The sequence below is a fragment of the Macaca mulatta genome, chromosome 12 (genome assembly GCF_049350105.2).
Source record: "Macaca mulatta isolate MMU2019108-1 chromosome 12, T2T-MMU8v2.0, whole genome shotgun sequence".
NCBI classification, from domain to species: Eukaryota; Metazoa; Chordata; class Mammalia; order Primates; family Cercopithecidae; genus Macaca; species Macaca mulatta.
This window is the reverse complement of record NC_133417.1, coordinates 63,779,422-63,798,960: the sequence shown is the minus strand read 5'-3', so window position 1 is coordinate 63,798,960 and position 19,539 is coordinate 63,779,422. Positions and strand designations below refer to the sequence as shown.

The window sequence follows — 19,539 nt, the reverse complement described above, 5'->3', positions numbered from 1 at the left end:
CCCGGCTAACACGGTGAAACCCCGTCTCTACTAAAAAATACAAAAAAACTAGCCGGGCGAGGTGGCGGGCGCCTGTAGTCCCAGCTACTCGGGAGGCTGAGGCAGGAGAATGGCGTAAACCCGGGAGGCGGAGCTTGCAGTGAGCTGAGATCCGGCCACTGCACTCCAGCCTGGGTGACAGAGCAAGACTCCGTCTCAAAAAAAAAAAAAAATATATATATATATATATATATAGAATAACAACTACTAGCATTTACATTGTATTAGGTATTGTAAGTAATCTAGAGATGATTTAAAGTATGAAAGAGGACTGGGGGGTTGACTCATGCCTGTAATCCCAGCACTTTGAGAGGACAAGGCAGGAGGATCACTTGAACCAAGAGTTTGAGATCAGCCTGGGCTGGTCTCATAGTGAGACCCTGTCTCTACAAAAAAAAAAATATACAAAAATTAGCTGGGTGTGTTGGTGCGCGCCTGTAGTCCCAGCTACTCTGGAGGCTGAGGTGGAAGGAATACTTGAGCCCAGGAGGTTGAGGCTGCAGTGAGCCATGATAGCACCAGTGCAGTGCAGCCTTGATGACAAATGGAAACCCTATCTCAAAATAAAATAAAATAAAATAAAATAAAATAAAATAAAAGGAGGCCAGGCAAGGTGGCTGAAGCCTGTAATCCCAGCACTTTGGGAGGCCGAGGCGGGTAGATCACCTGAGGTCAAGAGTTCAAGACCAGCCCGGCCAACATGGTGAAACCCCATCTTTACTAAAAATGCAAAAATTAGCCAGGCGTGGTGGCACATACCTGTAATCCCAGCTACTCGGGAGGCTGAGGCAGGAGAATCACTTGAACCTGGGAGGCAGAGTTTTCAGTAGCCGAGATTGCACCACTGTGCTCCAGCCTAGGTGACAGAGTGAGACTCTGTCTCAAAACTAATAATAATAAAATTACAAAAAAAAAAATATATATATATATATGAGGGTATGCATAAGCTATATACAAATAATACACGAATTTTTTTTTTTTTTTTTTTTTTTTTTTGAGACGGAGTCTCCCTCTGTCGCCCAGGCTGGAGTGCAGTGGCTGGATCTCAGCTCAATGCAAGCTCCGCCTCCTGGGTTTACGCCATTCTCCTGCCTCAGCCTCCCGAGTAGCTGGGACTATAGCCGCCCACCACCTTGCCCAGCTAGTTTTTTGTATTTTTTAGTAGAGATGGGGTTTCACTGTGTTAGCCAGGATGGTCTCGATCTCCTGACCTCATGATCCGCCCGTCTCGGCCTCCCAAACTAATACATAATTTTTAATAAGGGACTTAAGCATTTAAGGATTTTGGTATCCATGGGAATCCTGGAACCAATCTTCCATAGACACCAAGAATGGTTATAATGTTGTAAACTATTGCAGCAATGGCCCTCAATGAATCATGTAACCACCACGGCACCAGTGAGCCTAGACACAGGGAACCCGGCCCCCATTTCTGAATTCCAAGCAAATAAATAGTTGTTAAGCCACAAGAAGCAAGGAGGACCAGAACACAAAATGCTGTTGCATGGTGACCATCCCTGCCATAGTATTCTACATATGTAGGACAACACAGGAAGAAAGAACCAAACTGTTTCATCCACAGACTTTTTAAATTCAAACATGTAGTTCAGAGTCAGCCAGCACTCAATAAACATTAATAATTAATGTTACTTATCCCAAGTAATTTAGAACAAAGCATGGCAGAGAGAGGGGAGTGTAATGGGTTACACGGGAGTAATGACCAACTCTTATGTTTTTAGCAGTAATTCAATACCCCCTTATGCCTGTGTACATAGCAATTCAGAGTCCCACAGAATGTGGACAAGTCCACTGCCCTCAAGACTACAGGGGTGTACATCACAACAACATTAAGAATGTTCATATCCTTTGGTATGTTGTTATGATCAGCAATACCACTTGTGGAAATGTATACTGCCCTGGCTAGCTCTTTTGTTGATCCAGCTCCCTCCCTCTTCCATTAACAATAACCCTCTTCTTTGTGGGATACTCTGTCTCCCCAAAGCCCCATTTTATGGGTCTAACCGTAACTCTCCTTTGGCTGGCATCAAGCCAACTCAGGTTCCCTCCAGGGCTTTCCCAAATTGGAACTAACATCAAAAAGGCCAATTCTGGATGTGAGGCTTGAGAGCTATAATACCAGCAGCCATATATGTATGATCTTTTTCATATTTCTTCAAAAGCTCATGCAACAGAGGATCCCATTTTTGCATGAGTATACATGCATGAAAAGGTCACAGCCGAGTACTTCTTAGAGACTTCCCCACTCTCCACCCCCATCGCCTACCCAAAGAGGTAATAAGCCACTGTTCATGACTGGCAGGTAACCCTAGGTGTGCTGAGGTAGGGCAGGGAAGAGGTTGAGTCACTGTGGCTCTGGGCTATGTGGACTGAACATACTGGGTTCACATCTGTCTACCTCTACAACTGGAAGGTTTTCACTAATAAATTGCCTCATGTTAGCGGCAAAATCTGTGCTAAAATCCAGGAACCAAGTCATCCCTCTGCAACACTTTTGTCCTTGACATTCCTGTCTGTGGAACTCTTCTTTCTAGAACATTCTCCTTGGTCACACCCACCTGCAGGGGACCCTAAAGACAACACCGACCCTAGAAGGGCAAGTTCCATCAGCAACGCAGCTAAACCAAACCAGGACAACCCCTTTCACTCTCCACAAGATAATGTCCTCTGAAAGCCTTCTTCATCAAAGTCCTCTATCATTCCAAATCCATGCTCCCGATAACAGTATTAAAAACCAAGAGTCATTCTTCTCCTTTGCTGCTTTTGTCCCTTCCTGGTACAAAGTCTCCCAACTTCTCTAGCAAATAATGCTTCATAATGTTCTCTTCTCCTCTCACTCATGGAAATGGTGGCAATTTCAGATGTACTACACCTCCTTCCCAGCCAATGAGCACTGATACATCTTCTTCTTGAGGTTTAAACCCCATTGCTTAATATTTTGAAAAGACATTCCTCTGAGAATAAGTTTAAAAAGCTGAAGATGGACAAGCCGCTCACACATAAAAGAGCCTACAGCTTAACACATAATTTCATTTTAGAACCTGTTAAAGAAAATCCATACCAGTCTCCAGATGAGTGTCAAGCTGCAGTGAGTGCCGCTAACTAGGCAAGCAGGACAGAGCACAAACATTTAGAGACACAGCAAAAATGGGTCACCTGCAACCTACTACCTCTTTACCATCAACCCAACAGCATAAGGGAAGGATTTATTTAGCATGGAAAGTGCTGCAAAATCAGACTTATCCAGCCATCAGTAGAAACAGCTCAAGAATGATGACACCAAAAAAAGGAATATTCATCCAGGCTTTGCAATCAGGCTGAGAGATACCAAGATCAAAGGCAAATGATATGTTCATTTTTTATTTTTAAAAAGAGGTACAGATTTGAAAAGTGATTTCCTTAAGAATGCTGTCTGAGTTACTAGTCCGGATTATAAATCACATTACACCCTGAAGCCTACTTAATAAAAAAGAAGTTGAAAATAAACAAATGATTAGTTTGAAGCATGTGACTTTCTGAAACTCTCTTGAGGAGAAAGTTTTATTACCATTATTAGTGAACTGTTTTTAATCCCTGACATCAAAGCATGGATGTTAACCCTGGGGTTCTGAAATCAAAATAACTCATATATTTCCCTAAAAATGTATTGTGAGAAATTGCCACATATTAACATTAGTCTTTTTGGCAGGTTTGAATAAACAGAAAAGAGACTAGGGAGAATCAGAAGACTTTGGTTCAAGTTCAGCTCCACTATTTATAGATGATATGCGTCTAATTTAACTTCCTAGGCCTTGGTTTACTCAAATAAAGGATTAGGAATAAAATATGTAAATCAAGCCCTTATAAACCCCATAGCACTGCTCTAATATTACAGCACTGGCTCCAGAATTCCCATATTTCTCAAACTTTTGGAGAGTCACAGAACTTTAGGGATGCAAGGTAATCCCATTTTAGGGATGATAAAAATGAGAAAACCAAAACCTAGAAAGGCTTAAGAGCTCTCTGTACAGCAAAGACTTTTGTAACCTGGGGAGAAAGGGGGAAGGGAGAGGTTCTGGTTTTTCCACCACTGAAATATGCATTTAAAAGAGAGCTAAAAACCAAACTATTTTAAACACTAAAACAAATCCCCCCACAAATATATAAACACTCTGCTTTATTTTGCTTCTGTAAATGTATTCCTGTAACAGCAGTTAAACTATTTATCATAAAGATAAAAATAAAGTCATTTCTTTTTCTATGAGACTCTCAACCCAACTGAGACAAAATCTTTACAATTAGGTTAGAAATGTCTAATGGAAACATCGACATAAAGTTAACCTCCAGCTATGCTGGCAGGAGTCATTATAATATGGATTATAGTTCCACTGGCCCAGGGATGCTGGTTTTAGTGTTCCCAGAGAGATAAAGAATTAATCAGCAACTCAGAAGAGGATGTCGCCTAAAAATGGACGATTTAATCCAGACAACTCCATTGTCTCTAAAATTATGCCCTCAATCATCCAGTGTCAAAAACCTACTATGGCACCAAATAAATTGTGTGTGGTTAAAGAGACAAAATTTCTTTTTTTCTACAGGCTGTTATGGGAAGCAGAAAAAGGCTGACCATGAATCAGTTATGTCTTAGATCAAGGATGAATATAAATTATAATAATTTGGGCATTCTGGTGGTTAAACCAAGAAAGCAGGAAAACCATTGCTTCCAAGTTCCAGCAACACTTCGAACCAACAGGCTTGGTGCCAAAAAGTTAAGTTTGGGGCACCACAAGTGCAAGATAGGGTCATAAAAACTCACCTTAAATTTATTTGTGGACTTTTCCTGCTTCCACTAAAATCAATGACACTATTTCCCATCTGTTATTGTCAAATCACAACAGTCCGGAAGCCTGGACCAAGTTCACTTGGCAGGTAACAGGAACAACCCTAGGAGGAAGTCCTGAAGGATATCAGATACCATAGTTCCTTTACTGCCACATACTTTTCATTTCAGAACCACCAGGATATATTTGTGATGCTTTTTGACTAACACTTAAACCAAGCATTCTGACTGACACAAACTGCAGAAACTGGCATACTCTAGGGAAGGTCCCTTGTGAGGTCTTTAAGTAGCTTAGATGAGTAAAACATTCAGACTACTTCCATAATGAACACCTCTCAGCCGCTCATAAATTCTTTCATTCCCAGCAATCAAGAAGCAGCTGTTAAAATCCTGGAATCTTCCTAGCAGCAGATCTGAAATACCTCCAGGCTGACCCAGGAAGCTTCACAACTGCTTTCTTCTCCTTTCCCTCCCCTGCCTCAGGAGTGCCAGCCTGGCAGGAATAAAGATGACCAAGGAAGGAAAAAAGAAGGTAGCGGATCTGGTGAAAGCAGAGACGCAGACTCCCTTCATTTCCACTACTGAGAAATACTAGCCCTCTGTGCCAACTAACCAGGTTTCTCCTTTCCTCTCCCACCCCCACCCCTCCAAACACGCATTAACTTCTGCAGTCTGGTGTGTCTGGCATTTCCAGGGCGAGCGATCTCAGCAATTCTGAGCCCTTTCCTCAGATTCTGAACCAGGAACTTCCTTTCCGCGCCAGCCAGTTTGCGATCCAACCCACGTTAAGGCTCAGCTTCCATTTACCTTGTAACCTGTACAGACGACGCTGCTTCTGAGGTCAAGTTCAAGATGAAGGTTCCCTCATCTCCCAAGTTAACTCCAGCTGGGAACAACGCCACTGCGAACGGTCCCAACATTGGAGGCACAAGGATCTGGATCTGCCAGGAGCTGGCAGGAGGGGGCTGGGAGAAGGCCGTTGCCGAGCCTGGCGTCCTCCGCCCCTTGGCCGCAGCGTCGCGTTTCTACCTGGCCAACGCCACATTTCCTCCCGGAGCACAGTAAGTCCAGTAAGTTTTGAGATCACCGGTCTAGAGACCTTTCTGTCTGCAAACCCACCACCCAATATCTAGAGCTTCCTTCCCAGCCAGGCGTTCCGGAAAGCCGCCGCGCCGAAGCCGGGAACCCCGCACACCCACAACACTGCGCGCCCGCACCCCAAAGTCCTTCAGGAAGCCAGTGCCCTGATATCGTCCTCCCAAAAGGACCGCTCTGCATCCAAGAACAAGGGGGCTCACAATCTTGACAATTACTGCTTTTCTCAGCGTCCCACCCGTAAAGAAAACCCCCCAAAGTCTAATCCTAACTCACCCCTACCCCCAGTAAAGGAGTGTGGATATGCTAATCGCAGTGTTCTTGGAAGCAAAGCAATAGATTTTCAGCCCAGACTATGGCAATACGATGCCCCCGGCTTAAGTTCTCTCGGCAACTTCGCGACCCGCGCACCCCAACTCTCCGGGGGGCGCCTAGGACCCCGCTGTGCCAGGCGCGCCTCCCCTCGTCTCTCCCGCGCCAGGTACCAGGCGTAGCCCAGGCCCTTGCCAAGCCCGAGGGCTACAGAGAAGGCGGGAAAGGGGGCGAGCAGGCGCGCCGGGCGGGGGTGGTCCCAAAACTCAAGCGTGCCCCGAGCATTCCCGGTTCCCACCACCCCGGTTCCACCGCAGGCCGGCTCGGTCCGGCGCGGCGGAACCGCGCAAGGAAGGTGCGGACTCCCCAAAGCCGCCGAGACCAAGGCCCGGGGCGCCCAACATGTCTGTGCCTATTCCCGGAAAGCTCCCGGGTGTGCCCGGCGGAGAAGGGGGCGCTCCGGAAACTTTCCCACACGCCTTTCCCTTCTCCCATCACCCTCTCCTCCCCGGGTCCCTCTCGACCTTTCCGCACACTGGCAGCTGGCCATGCCCGGGGCGCTCGGAGGCCCACGGCGGAGCCGGGGCGGCGGGAGTTACCTGCCGGGAAAGTTTCCAGCTCCTCGGCGCGGTTCCCCACACCCAGGGCCGGGCCTCGGGGCGCGGCCAGCTCGGCGCTCCGCTGCTGCCTCTCCTCCAGCTCCCGAGGCGGCCGCCGCTCCAGCAGCTGCCACAGCTAAGCGTCCGCTCCGGCCCGTCCCCCGCCTTGTTCGGCCCACACCGGGGCCTCATTGGCAGCGCGAATCCCCGCCCTTGCGCGTGTTCCCGAAGGCACCTTCCTCTCGCGCGCCCGCCCGGGCCGCGCCTCCCGCGCCCCTCCCCGCCCCGGGCTGCGGCAGATCCAGGAACCGGCTGGAGCGCGGAGCGCGAACTTTCCGGGGGGTTTGGGCGCGGGGTGGCCTTGTCCCGCCTCTCGGCGCCAGGTCCAGGCCAGAGGCACCCTACCGTCCCTTGGGACACCGGGTCCCCCGGGGTGCGCCTGGGCCTCCCCGGGACCAAAATGAGATGGGCCATAGTCTTTTTTACAGCCTCTTCAAAATCAACAAAGCGACTCCGGCCTTCCCTCCTCGCTGTTTTTTTACCACAGCCGAGGAGGACATATGGGAACAATTAACCAAGCTGGAGTTTCCGTGGACGCTTTAGGGTGGCTTGTGCGGCTTTCTTGGATTTTCTCTGCCTCACTTAACTACACACAAACACAAACACACTTTCTGGGGCCAGAATGAGCTAAATGAACTGGAAGGTCTAAGAAGGCATCTCGCAGGCTGCGTCTTTTTCTTTCCCAAAAGCGACTGGGGGATGTTCTGGGACCGGTGATTTCTCGGGCGTCCGTGGGGCCGCGGGTCTGGACCTCCTGCGACCGCTCCGGGCTGACCCGTGCTGTCTGCGCTACTTTCACAGAGGGACAGCGTCGTGCTTCTGTCGGAAGGAGGTGGGAGGGACGGAGGGGAGAGAACACACAAAGATGCTATTATTTTGTCGGTTGGTGGCAGTAAATTAAACTCCTGAGTTCCCAAAATGTTTTGTTATTCTCCAGCAGAGCAAAAACCAGGATAGGGCCTAGGGATTCGGGTGTCCTGGGTTCTCCAAGATCCTCCCGGGAATCCCAGGCAGCCAAATTGGCCTAGGGTACTCTGCCCACTTATTACCCGAAGCTCTCTAAGACAGCCTTCGTTGATCTAGTTGACCAGGGAAGGATCAACTAGAACTGCCCCTGCCTTGTGTGGCCAGCGGGAATTGTGCACGGGTCACCCCATTGGTGTGTCTGGAGCAGAGAATAGAGAAGTTGCTATAAACCGATTTATTGGCAACCCCTAACCTTGCTTTGGCAAACCCGCCTTTAAATACTATTGTGTTTTAAACAAGTTTCCTCATAAAAACTTCAACCTCACGCAGAGCTTTCCAATATAAAGACACCAGCAGGAGGGGTGTCCATATTTAAAGGTCTTATGAAAAGGGACGGGAAGCAAAATGCCACACAATCTCTTTTCATAAATTAAAAAGACTGAAATGGACTGGATTTTTCACCCGTAGTTTCAAAGGCCTGATTACTGCTGTGTTGATATTTGAGCAGTAAACACATCAGCGGCCTCGAAGTATTCCCGAAATGAGGCAGGATAGAATATTTAAAATAAAAATACGAACTTAAACCAGAAAAGCTATTGACTTCTTTCTCCATCTGAAATGTTTCATTGCTGAAAAATATGGTAATGTTTTATTTAATTTATCTTGAAACGAAATCTTTCAATAACAGACAAAAAAGCCAGACAGCAACCTTAATGATAAAAGAATAACGCAAGCAAAAGACAAAAACTCCAAGCAGTCTAACTAATCTGAAATATTAAGATACAAGAGGAACAATCCTAAGAAAATAGACTGGTAATTTCCTGCTCCAGACTTCTTTATAATGGGTGAAAGGTATAATGGATGAAATTATCATTTGTACCACATTTTTCTGGTTTTGGCTTTTCTCAGCTGTATTTCCAAATTTTGTATGAAATTGCTTAAATAGGGCTTTGAAGGCAATGCAATTTTTTTCCCTCTACCCTCAAAGCTCCTTAAGTAGCAAGTAGAAAATCACATAAATATGTTCATTACTGGCATCATCTTTAAATTATTTTTAGTTGAAAAACTTTTGTCTTTATAGTTTCAGAAGTCACAGTCACTAAAGAAGTAACTTCATCACCGCCTAGTTAGGAGTGTTTAACATTCTAAACAGGCATACAGCTAGCAATCTGAAATGTGCACACAGAAAGGCCCTGTCTCCCCTTCTTCCTGTAGTGTTTATATAATCCAAACTACATATGTTATTATGCACAATCTGATCTCCAGCTTTAAACAGCTGACATTACATACACGATGTTGTACTAAGAACATCAAAGAAGCTCTCTTAAGCCGTGGGTGAAAACAGTACATTTTATAAAAGACAAGGCCAAAAACAGTAAAAAAAAAAAAAAAAAGAAAAGAAAAAAAGAAAAGAAAAGAAAATTCATGGGTGAGGCAGACAGGGGGCTTCCATTAAGATCAGTTTGTAAGAAAAAAATGTGAAAATTTTCTAAGCATCTTAATAACTGAAGTATTAGCTGAGCACATATTAAAAATGAATTATAATGGTTTTCTAAAAATCTGCTTTTCCCTTTAAAAAACAAGCATTTTTAGTTAGTTGTTAGGTGATGGTTTGTTTGAATTTTTAGGAAAAGGAGAGCAAGAATCATCTCTTGCTTTTCTGGGGATATCTCTGCTTATCCCATCTAGTTTAAGAAGCTCATTCATTACATTTCTGTTGATACCAGTTAGGGAAAAAAAAAAGAAATATAGATCACACGAATTGTCTATGCTGCACACATTCCCTAAACAGACATACAAAATACTGGATTCCATTTTTAAATTTTCTGTCAGTTTGCCAGCAATGTAGCTTTTCTCAGCAGAGTGAAAGAAAACAGCAAATAATAAACTGGCTATTTTACTATACAGTTTACTGCCCAGGGGAATAGGCTGAGGAAGGCGTGAGAAAAGAATGTGCCTTGTGAGTGTTAGAACGCTTTTTTCTCTTGCTTGGATTCATAAGTACTTCTATTTTAAATCAAGTCTAAGTTAGGATCATAGCCAGTGTTTATTATGGTATGCGTAGTATAGAATACATAGTGAGAAGTGAAATGTTTAAAACACTGTAGTTAATTACATACAAAAACTGTAACAGGGCTAAAAAAAAATTTAAGTCAATTTTAAGGCAAAATTTAAGGAAATCTAGACTCAATTCAGCACACAAACACTTTTCTCCTTCTTTGGGGCATCTTTTAATGTTTACAAAATCCATTCTCCTTTGGTCCATTCATTCTTCCTCTCCCTTTTAACATTCTGGGGAAGAAAATAATTGTTAAAGACATTGAGAATAATAAAATAAATTGGGTGTAGTTAGAAATCAGGTGGGAAAAGCAATGAAATTGCATACGCCTACACAGTACCGGCATGTGTAACGATCCATGGTCATACACGGGTGCCAACACCATGGTCAGCTGCAAGCTAATGGCAGACATTCATCCAGGAATATAGAAAGCCATAGCTGTGCACAGTTAGCCAGACAGTTAAATTAAAGGAGTCATGGGACATATAAACCCCTCCACAGGTCTAGCACATGGCCTGCCAACATTGTAGAAACTCATCCAATATGGGTGAGGCAGTGAATTGTTTAAACTGCTATGTAATCCACTGAGAGAAGAAGCAGAGAGATGGAGTCAGAGGTTCACATTTCCTTGTAAGAATATGAGAGTAACTAAAGTCCTGGGAGAACTTGGTTTAAGACAGCATGTCATCTGACTAATATTTTAAATGTAAATTTAGATTTAGGTTTAGAAATCTACATTTATAAATTTAGATCCAGATTTTAAATATAGATTTTCATTAATCTTCTGATGGTGAAATACCCTGTTGGGGAAACAGGAAAATTCCCTTGTTCAGGAAAGGTAGGGTAAGGCAACCAGATAGTAACCCTTCTGAGAAATGTCATTGAGTCTGGTTAAGACAGTTTAAAAAGAAATGTATTGTTAATTTTAAGTATAACAGATGCATTTTAATGTTCTCCACCTTCCCTCTTTTCAGCAAGTTATGCTAGAAAAGGCATTGGAAATGGAGTCATAATATCTAAATGCCAATTCTGACTGGTACTTACTGTTTGTGATGATTGGCAGTTCGTTTAGTCTTTTTGAGCCTCAGGTTCCTAATCTATGAAAAAAAGAGAATGGTATAGAATCCCAGCCTCACAGATGTGTTGGGAAGATTAAATTTTAAAAAGGAGGAAAACAATTAATTAGAAAATGCTCTACTGAAGTTAGTTTTTATTTAGTAGACAATAAGATGTTTTTCTCTCCCTGTTACCTGGGACCACTTTGACTTGAATAACCTAAAGGTTTGATCGGAGCAGTCCAGAATGCCTATATTTGTACTCTTAAGGAAGAGTGACTTAAAGATGATTTAGTAGTAGGTAATAACTCCAATTAAGCTCTCAGAGACTCATCTGGGGGTAAATTGGCAGGTCTTGTTGCAGTCAGGAGTCATTTACAGAGATACATTTTTCTCCTGTGTTACCATAGAGGAAAAACTGTAGTATATGTCTAATACAGGTACAACTCTAGGCAAATCAACATATAGAAATTCTTACTTACATAATATATTAATGTAAAGGAAATATTTCTTTTAAAAAATTCTCGCTGAGATTCTTTGCAACTGCCAGTACAATCTTATTTATGTTATTAGTTAGTGACAATCTTTTCAATTCTGTGAAATAACACTGATAAATACCAATGGGATTATGAACTTGAACCCCTGAAATACTTTTGTAAGACCAAGCACTAATCAAACCTGCTTTGTAGTTGCACATTTATTTGAAGAAATGCAAATCAGAAAATAGCACCTACCAAAAGATTTGGTTTAAAGGGGATGAGATGTGGGAGATAGGGGGGACAAAAAATATGGAGAACCTAGCCAAAATAGAAAATTTGGTTTTGTTTAAAAACCGGTTTGCTGTTTTTCTCTGGATGATCTGACAACTTAATCCAGAAACAGATGAGGAATGTTGATATTGTGGATGATGAACAAAATCAACTTGATAAAATTGAAGAGGTTTGTCCACTAAAGGGCTACATGTAAGAGACAGCAGTAACTTCCAAGCCAAAAGATGCATAAAACAAGATTTGTGCATTTAGAAAACTATTTTTAAAACTAGTGTTTGGATTTTAATACAACAATTAGAAGTCCTATCTAAGGTCTATTAAAGTCTGAACATTTTTGATTCGGAGCAGAAACTGATTAAATACAAACTTTTGCTTCTCTGTCTTTCTTGTGTGTGTCATGTCTAAATGTCTCAATGGCTTTAGCGGGAGTCATGTCTGCCTAAGAGAAAATAGGGCACTACGTAATTATCAGGAGAAATTAAACTACCAGGCTTCATTAGAGAAGTCACCCATTACCTAGAGCATTTGCTCTAAAAACCAGCTACTTAGTAAAGATTGATTTGACTACTTAGTGAGCTGTAGCTAAAGCCCTGTTACCTTTCAGTGATTTCAAAGCTCTTCTTAAACCTCCTTTTGCTTTCACAGCTAATCTATTGCCTCTCACTCTTCAAGGTTTTCAGTGCCTTTGAAAAGACCACCTGAAGGGAAAGAGATTACTGATACAGTTACAATAGAAACAGGTTAAAACAAGATGTCAGGAACCCAAAATAAGACAGCAGTCACTGGGGGTTAAAATTAGATGCTGTTTTCTTTGACTGTCTTTTTTCTTTTTTTCTTTTTTTTCTTGGGCTCAGGAACAAATCCATTCATCTTTTTTCTAATTTGCCATGCCCCTGTTTTACCCCCAGAAGTCAACCAGAATGTTAGAGGCTTCAATCTTATTGGACAAAGAACAAGTTCCCACAGTTGGTTTTGAAAACAAAAAGAACTACTGTTTACCTGGGAAGCTATATTTAACTTATTCAAAATCAGGTGACATGCAGAGAAATTAAATCACTTATACATTGCTAGTGGTAATATAAAATGATACAGCTTTTCTGAGAAATGGTTTAAAAGTTTTGAGGGGGTTTTTGCTTGTTTGTTTTTGTTTTTTTAGAGACAGAGTCTTGCTCTGTCACCCAGGCCCAGACTCAGTGAGCTCCTGGGCTCAAGTGATAGTCCCACATCAGCCTTCCAAGTAGTTGGACTATCCAGCTACCATGCCCAGCTAATTTTTATTGTTTTTTAATTTTTAGTAGAGGCAGAGGCTCACTATGTTGCCTAGGCTGGTCTTGAAATCCTGGCCTCAAGCAATCCTGCTGCCTCAGCCTCCCCAAGTGCTGGGATTATAGGCATGAGTCACCTTGCTAGCTTGGGAGTTTCTTAAAACAACAACAATAACAACAAACTAAACATGAAATTACCATATGACCCAGCAATTGCACCCCTGGGCATTTATCCCAGGGAAATGAAGACTTGTGTTCACATGAAAACCTATACACAAAATGTTTATAGTAGCTTTATTCATGACAGCTAAAAACTTGAAACAATCCAGATGCCCTTCAGCAGATGAATGGTCAAACTGGGATACAGCCATTCCATGGAATACTAGTCAGCAATGAAAAGGAATGAGCTCTTGATATATATAACTTGTATGAATCCCAGGAAATTATGCTGAATGAAAAAAAAAATTTCAAAGGCCACGTATCTTATAATCCATTTAAATACTTTTTTTTAAAACAAGGTCTAGTTTTATTGCCCAGGCTGGAGCCATCATGGCTCACTGCAACCTCCACCTCCCGGCCTCAAGCAATCTGCCCACCTCAGCCTCCCAAAGTGTTGGGATTATAAGCATAAGCCACCACTCCTGGCCTAAATAACCTTCTTGAAGTTATAATATTATAGAAGTGGCAAATAGATTATGGTTGCCAGGAGTCAGGGACTGTGTGTGGGAGGAGGAGGGAGGTGTGGCTGTAAAAGGGCAACAGGAAGGATCTGTGTAGTGATGGAAATGTTTTTTTCTTGACTGTATGACTGTCGACGTCCTTGTGATAATATACTATAATACTTGTGCAAGATGTTACCATTTGGGATAAACTGGATAAAAGGTACAGGAGATTTCCATATTATTTCTTACAACTGCATGTGTATTGATAATAATCTTAAATTAAAAGTTTAACTTTAAAAAATCAAATGGCAAAAAAATACTCAAGAAGCTGAAAACCAAAATAATAATAGAAATATTTGACTTGAAAAAAAAGTCATGTGTATCATCACTTAGTATGACAAATATATCCAAAGCAAGATTGTCTCCAGATGTTTATTAAAATGTAACATCCAAAGGCCCTTGAGAAGAATGGTCTGTATAATAAATAATGCTGATAACCAAATGGCAGAATGGCTTATAAGAGAATCACAATGAGTGAGACACTTTTTCACTAGAATGTGAGCTATATGAGGACAAGCAACATGCTGCATGACCGAATGAATATGTATTGTGCATTTTTCCCCGGCTATCTGTTGCTGTGTAATGAACCATCCCAAATTCAGGGACTTCATACAATAATAATCATTTATTTCGTTTACAAATCTAGGGTTTGACTGAGCTCTGCTAAGCAGTTCTCACTCAATGTCCCTCATGAAGCTGCAGTTAGAATATGGCTGGGGTAGGATCTGGAGCCTGGACTAGAAAGATTTAAACAGCTAGGAGCTGGAGGAACTGGGGGCTCCTTAAGCATCTATCTGTCTTCTTGCGATTTCTCCACATGGCAGTCTCAGCACAGCCAAATCTCTAATATGGCAGCTGGAAACCTCCCAGAGTGAGTTCCCAAGTGCAACAGCAAAGGCTGAATGGCCTTTTCTAGCCTAGACTCAGAAGTCGCACAGCATCCTTTAATGTTCTTGCTGAGAATTGCCATGGCGTAATATTAAGACTTTGTGCTTTATTATTATTCTTATTTTATTTATTTATTTTTGAGTCAGGGTCTCACTCTGTTGCCCAGGCTGGAGGGCAGTGGTACAATCTTGACTCACTGTAACCTCCACTACCCGGGTTCAAGCAATTCTCCCACCTCAGCATCCCAAATAGATGGGACTATAGGCACATGTCACCACGCCTGGCTAACTTTTGTATTTTTTGGTAGAGATGGAGTTTCACCATGTTGGCCAGGCTGGTCTCGAACCCCTGACCTCAAGTGATACACTCACCTTGGCTTCCTAAAGTGTTGGGATTACAGGTGTCAGCTACCACACCCGGCCTATTTTTTGTTTGTTTGTTTTAAATTTTCTGGCTCCTGGGGCCGGGCGCCGTGCCTCACGCCTGTAATCCCAGCACTTTGGGAGGCCGAGGCGGGCGGATCACGAGGTCATGAGATCGAGACCATCCTGGCTAACATGGTGAAACTCCATCTCTACTAAAAATACAAAAAAATAGCTGGGTATGGTGGCGGGCGCCTGTAGTCCCAGCTACTCGGGAGGCTGAGGCAGGAGAATGGCGTGAACCCGGGAGGCGGAGCTTGCAGTGAGCCGAGATCGCGCCACTGCACTCCAGCCTGGGTGACAGAGCAAGACTCCGTCTCAAAAAAAAAAAAAAAAAAAAAAAATTCTGGCTCCTGGAACTGAAGACTTTTTGCTTTAGAGACAGCTACACTTACATTCACAGTCCAGTTCTTCCTTTCCTAGCTATGAGTCCTTGGCAAAATGATTTAATCTCTTTGCCACCCAAGGTGAAACCTTTATCTTAATAATGGGCGCCAAGACTTCCCCTCCAGAAGGTAACTGTCTTTACTGGGAAAACATTTATTGAAGTAGAAGGTGAGACCGTATAATCCTCAGTATATGTTAAGTGGCGAGGCATCAGTGACAAGGGCCAAACTGCTCTAAAGTGTGACAAGGAGAGAACTTGGTGTTTGCTTCTGAGGAAAGGCGGTAGGAGGAAACTGCAGGCAGTAGAAGGTAGCAGGCTATGTGTATGAAGGAACTTTCCCTCCCACAAGAAGATCCCTGCAGTGGGGTGGCTAAAGGACATTTTAAGAATAAGTGCTCTTTATTAAATTTAAAGTCGTTGATGGTAATGTGCTGCTTCTATGTCTCCCTTGCCATTCTCCCTCCCTCAGCCACTGACATACTTTCAATAATAATGATTTTAACTACTTTGCAATGTAACGGCATATTATAGATAATAAATGGCAACAAGTATCACAATTATTGATCAAAAGATCAAATTTACATATCTTAATAAAAACGAATAATTAAATATTGCATGATATACCAGTTAAGGGTACAATCAGAGAAAGAAAACTCAGTTTAAATGGGCTTAACCAACAGAGGGGTTATTGGCTCACTTCAGCGGCAAGATGGACAGATAAAGCAAGCTTCAAAATTTGGGTGATCTAGCAACTCAAGATCATCAAGGATTCATTTTCTTTCTATTCTCTGCTTAGCTATGTACAATGTTAGCTTCATCCTTCATCCTAATGCCAATTCCCCTTGTGAATGTAATGTGGCTGGGAACTGCCACTGGGCTCTGCGCTTCCATATTTAATCCAGTAGGAGAAAACACACATTTCTGTCCCAACATTCTAAGCAAGAGTCGTGAAATTCACCTTGATTGTATCCTTTGAGTTCCAATGTCCACTTTGAAATCAATGACAGTGGTTGGTGGTGAGGAGGGGGAACCCTGCCGATTGGTCTGTCAATCATGGCCTGTCCCTGCCATTGGTGGAAGAGGTAGTTACTTTTCCTTGAAGCATGTGGGCTACACCAGGAAAAGGCAAGTTCCCAAATGAATACCTTGTTAGGTAGAAGCAAAACAACAAATATCCACCACAACTGGCAAATATGGATTACAGACAAAATTCTTCAAATTGTTAACTATTTGGGGGAAATTAATTAAGAGGCTCTTTGGTAGTTAAAAAAACAACTTACAGGGTTTTTTTAAGCCATATTTTTTAAAAAAACTTTTAATTAAAAAGTAAACTTTAATGTCAAAAATACAAACTTGGGGAGGGCAGAAAGATCACACACAAGGCTGTCACTTCACACTGGGAGAGTTGCACAGCAGCCCGGCAGAGACGCTCCTCACTTCCCAGACAGGGCGGGGGAAGTGAACCCGGGCGGCGGAGCAGAGGCGCTCCTCACTTCCCAGGCAGTGGAGGGGTTGTAGTCACAATTTTTTTAAAAGTTGGAGCCAGACGCTGTTGCTCACGCCTGTAATCCGAACACTTTGGGAGGCCAAGGCGGCAGATCACTTGAGCCCAGGAGTTGGAGACCATCCTGGGCAACACGGTGAAACCTTGTTTCTCCTAAAAATACAAAAATTAGCCAGACATAGTGACGCCATAGTCCCAGCTTCTCGGGAGGCTGAAGTGGGAGGATCATTTGAGCCCAGGAGGTTGAGGCTGCAGTGAGCTGTGACTGCGCCACTGCACTCCAGCCTGGGTGACAGAGTGAGACCCTGTCTCAAAAAAACAAAACAAAACAAAAAGGTTGGGAATCGCTGATATAAAAGCAAGTAAAAGAATGGGAAGAAAACAGGGTAACTGATGGACTCAAAATTTAAAAAGAAAGATTGAGAGAAAAAGAAGAGATAGGCAAAGATAAATTAATTTTAAGAGTCTTGTCTCAATAAGAAGCTGATAAGGTTTTTTTCTCTGAACATGAATGACATAGAGACCTAATTATAAGGTTTATTAGAGCCATCAGCAAAATGAAACAGAACAGAACAGAACAAGAACAACTTGTAATAAATTTCACCTAAAAAAAGGTAGGGACAAATATTAAATAAGAGATGGCTACAAGTAGAGAAGGATCTGAAACTCAATTATTTAATGGCAATATTTGTGTGACCTTTTCCCCGTTTAATGTATAGGACTTTGAACACTACAAATGAAACAAAGAAAAAATAGTTTTTAACAATACTGAAATTGTTCAATACTTGTCTTCATTTCGTGTGTCTGCTGCAACAAACTGCCACAAACCGAGTAGCTTAAAACAGTAGAAATTTATTTTCCCCCACTTCTGGAAGTCAAAAGTCCAAAATCAAGGTGTTGGCAATGCTCTATCCTCCCTCCAGAGGCTCTGGGGGTGAATCCTTCCTTGCCTCTTTCAGCTTCTAGTGGCTCCAGGCATTTCTTGGCTTATGACTGCATAACTCTAGTTTCTGCCCTCATCTTCATATGGTCTGTGTCTTCTCCTCTTCTGTTTGTCTCAAATCTCTCTCTTTCTCTCACTCTACCTCTGTCTCTTGGTCTCTCTCTCTCTCTCTTTAAGAGATGAGGTCTTGCTATATTGTCCAAGCTGGAGTGCAGTGGCTATTCCCAGGGATGATTATAACACAGTGCAGTCTTGAACTCCTGGGCTCAAGTGATCCTTGAGTAGCTGGGACTTCAAACGTGTGCCACCATGGCCAGTTTCTGCCTTTCTCTTATCCCATCCAACACCTGTCATTGGATTTTGGGCCCCTATCCAGATAATCCAGGATGAGCTAATCCTAAAACCCTTAACTATTACTTCCACAGAGACCCTTTTTCCAAATAAGGTAACATTCAAAAGTTCCAGGTATTTAGACATGGACCTATGTTTTAGGGGCCACCACTCAACCACTACAATATTTATTAAAACAGAAAAATAACAAAAATTGAATAAAGACCCTAAGACTAGATTTAAATTTACAAATAAATTATATTTGTTAATGAAATGTTTAAAGTTTTTTTTAAAAAAATCTATTTCCACTACCAATTTTTTAAAATGCAAAATAGGACTTTGGGTACCATTATACTCACATTAACCTAATAAAATATATATTAGAATTAGAAGACCCAGTTTCTAAACCAGGATCTAGTCAGGAAATTAGCAACCAAGCTAGGTATTTCAGAGAGGATATTTAATACAGGAAACTATATTGTTGGGAGAACTGAAAGGTCAAAAGGGAAAGGTAGGTAACTGTGAGATTAATAAAGATAGAAAGAAGCTGGCAGAATAAAAAGGAGGAGGTAGCACTACCACAGCACAAGACTGCACGTCTTATTGTGTCATTGGGAATGCCAAATAGGATTCTGGGAACACCAGAGAGAGGACGTCCAGAAATGAAGTCACTTCTAGAAATACTGCCAGAAGCAGAAAGAAAGAAAACTATGGCTTCTCCCTCCCTTACACTTTCTAATTTTCTGCTGGCCTCTTCTATTGACAGAACCTAACAAGAAACCAGCCAGAAAATAAAGCTGGGAAAAGTGCTTTGTAGGCTTCTAGCCCCAGTATTGCGAAGCAGAGTAGAGTGGGGTTGGTGTGGAGCTATGAGACAATAGGTAAATAATTGGCACATCCAGTCATGTAGAAAAGTAGGTGTATTTCTACATTGCCGATGATACTGTAAGTCAGAGAACAATTAGAGATAAGTAACTGTTTATACGCATTGACTAAATAAGGCCACTTTGGTGAACATCATCCTGAGAAATAACCTACATGCAAAAAAGAAAGAATTTGTGCAAAAATGTTTGAAGTAGCATCATTTATAACAGCAAAACCATGAAAACAGCCCATATACCCAGCAATAAGGGGATGATTAAGCACGCAATGACTGATCAAGGTATCTAAATACTCTAAAGCTTAGAAGAAAACCCGAAACATATGTTTCAAGGCAGTATGAAGATGTTCATATGAAATACGGTTAATTGAAAAAAGTAGAACGCAGAATTATACGTCTACTACA

General features: G+C 42.4%; 1 protein-coding gene across 22 annotated transcripts in view; it reads right to left on the bottom strand.

Annotated features, from left to right (window-relative positions):
* The window catches only part of TANC1 (tetratricopeptide repeat, ankyrin repeat and coiled-coil containing 1), a 265,725-nt gene extending 258,701 nt beyond the window's left edge, over positions 1–7,024 (bottom strand). For 18 of the 22 annotated variants that reach the window (XM_001093218.4, XM_028830727.2, XM_077957059.1 and 15 more), the window contains exon 1: positions 6,883–7,024. The gene's annotated coding sequence lies outside the window, so the exon portion shown is untranslated. Of the gene's footprint in view, positions 1–5,683; positions 6,725–6,882 lie in introns of those variants that run through there. The other 4 variants (XM_077957057.1, XM_077957063.1, XM_077957058.1 and 1 more) reach the window with 4 other exon arrangements.
* Between the last annotated feature and the right edge of the window lie 12,515 nt (positions 7,025–19,539).